Consider the following 2,500-nt stretch of genomic DNA (forward strand, 5'->3'; position numbering starts at 1 on the left):
CCCTCAGATATAAAAATCCCGTAGACACAGATTTATTTTTCCACCCTCCAGTATCCACCGACATGTTACATTTCCAATTTTTATCCGCCTGACGCTGGAAATTTTCGCAGGCTGGAGTCTCTTTGTCCACACATATTGCGGTGCCATTTTAATTTTCGTTAACATCGGGCTTTACGTCTAATGTCGTCGGCGTATATTTATATTTTTTCGTATGTGAACACGACCGTGAATTCTCCCAGCGAAAATCTGAGCGCCATTTTCTGCCATTATTTGTTTAAACTTCTATTTATTTCGGTCTATTTCGTGTCACAAACCGTAAGTTTAGTTAATGTGATAATCGTCCTGCGGAATGTAATTTGCTTTGGCCAATTGTCCTGATAATCTCATTTTTCAAAATATGAATTTATTAAACCGGGAAGTGATTATGAGTGAGAATATGATAAAAGATGGGGAGAGAGGGAGTGGCGGTGAGAGGAAGGGATGGAGAGAGGGAAAGAGGGAGTGGAGGAGAAAGGGAAAGAGGGAAACAGATAGAGATGAAGGGAGGAAAGAGGTAGAGAGGGAGTGAAGTAGAAAGGGAGACAGGGAAAGAGGGAAAGAAGGAAAGAGAAAGAGAAAGAGGGAGGGAGAGAAAGAGAAGGAAAGAAAGAGAGAGAGAGAGAAATAGAGAAATGCCGAGATCGATAGAAAGACTAGAAAGATAAATACAGAGAGAGAGAGAAAGGGAGAGAGAGAGAGAGAGAGAGAGAGAGAGAGAGAGAGAGAGAGAGAGAGAGAGAGAGAAAGAAAGAAAGAGAAAGAAAGAGAAAGAGCAAGAGAAAGAGCAAGAGAGAAAGAAAGAGAGAGAGACAGACAGAGAGAGAGAAAGAAAGAGAAAGAAAGAGAAAGAGCAAGAGAAAGAGCAAGAGAGAAAGAAAGAGAGAGAGACAGACAGAGAGAGAGAAAGAGAGAGAGAGCGAGAAAATTAAATCCAAAATCTCGCCAGATCCCCGCGTTACATTTGGTTTCTAAGCCGATAAAATCTTCATACAGGCCGCACAGTTAATTATAGCGTGCACCCACCCACCACCGAACACGTTCTTTGCATTATCCGCGCCGTCTTCTGGGCGGCTGGATCGGATGGAATATAGTTTTCGAAAAGCGGGCGGGCCGGTCGAGCGAAGCGGGTGCACGCTATCCGATTAGGGTGGTAAGAGGAGAGACAGCTTGGAGGGACAGATGTCAAAGTGGCTTCGTGTGGATTTGTCTTTCTGTCTCTCTTTCTGCTTTGTTTTTCTTTTTTCTGTCTGTGTTTTTCTCCCCTCTCTCTCTCTGCCTCCTGTTCCTCTCTTTATTTTTTTCTCTCTCTCTGTCTGTTTGCTCTCTCTCTCTCTCTCTCTCTCTCTCTCTCTCTCTCTCTCTCTCTCTCTCTCTCTCTCTCTCTCTCTCTCTCTCTCTCTCTTTCTGCTTCTCTTCCTATGATCCCTTCATCCCGGTTTCAGACTATAACAACCTTCTTTGTTTGTTTTACATTACAATAGTGTCTCAATCTGCTCAGTTCATGACACATACCTTAACTTTAAGAAATACCATGAAAAGAATCGTATGATCGTAAATGATTAATAAATAATGGTAATAATTAATAACAATTATTATTTGTAGATAATAATAATTAATAATACTAATCAGTAATAATGATAATCAATAAATAATGATAATAATGATGATAATAATACCAGTAATAGTAAAACTATGATGATAATAACAATGAAAGTAGCAATGATAATGACAATGATAAAATACAGTATAATGATAATGATATAATAATAATAAAAATAATGATAATGATGATAGTAATAATAATGATAATGATGAAAATGATAATAAGAATGATAATAATAATAAAGTAATAATAATAATAACAATGATTATAAAAATAACGACAGTGATAGATAACAATATGTTGATGATCATAATGATAAGGAACATAATAATTAAAGACAATAATAATAAAGATAATGACAATATTTAAGTCATGGCGCCCATGACGAATACCTAAAAAAAGAAACACAAAACAAAAAGAAGAAAAAAACGAAGATTATGAAAAAGAAGATCGAAAGAGAAAAAAACAAAAACAAAGCAAAGTATAGCCCACCGGCGCATCTAAGACATCCTTCAAACTCAAGATACTCCCGGAAATTTCTTAATTTCATATCGGGCGAAAGATTAGAAGGTCGCTAATTGAGTTAAAAAAAGGTTCCCGCCAATTAGTCCGTTCGCGCCAGTTTGTCACGATTCTTCCTCCTCCCCTCCCCCTCCCCCTCCCTATCCCCACCTCGACTCAGTCTTGCCAAAACACTATTCGATGTAACAATATATATATATATATATATATATATATATATATATATATATACATACAAATCGTCACCTCCATTTTTTTTTTTTTCTATTTTTTTTTTTTTTTGAAAAGCCAGTCAAAGTCAAAGTCAAAACTAAAAAAAAAAAAAACTCTCGGTCA

At 37.0% G+C, this 2,500-nt stretch overlaps 1 protein-coding gene across 2 annotated transcripts in view; it reads right to left on the bottom strand.

The window, feature by feature from the left end:
• Positions 1–2,500, bottom strand: part of LOC122249543 (protein Wnt-5b) — a 628,546-nt gene that overhangs the window by 607,625 nt on the left and 18,421 nt on the right. The gene's annotated exons all lie outside the window — the stretch shown is intronic.

Source organism: Penaeus japonicus, unplaced genomic scaffold (genome assembly GCF_977035675.1).
Source record: "Penaeus japonicus unplaced genomic scaffold, GWHDUDI00000001_assembly GWHDUDI00000008, whole genome shotgun sequence".
NCBI classification, from domain to species: domain Eukaryota; kingdom Metazoa; phylum Arthropoda; class Malacostraca; order Decapoda; family Penaeidae; genus Penaeus; species Penaeus japonicus.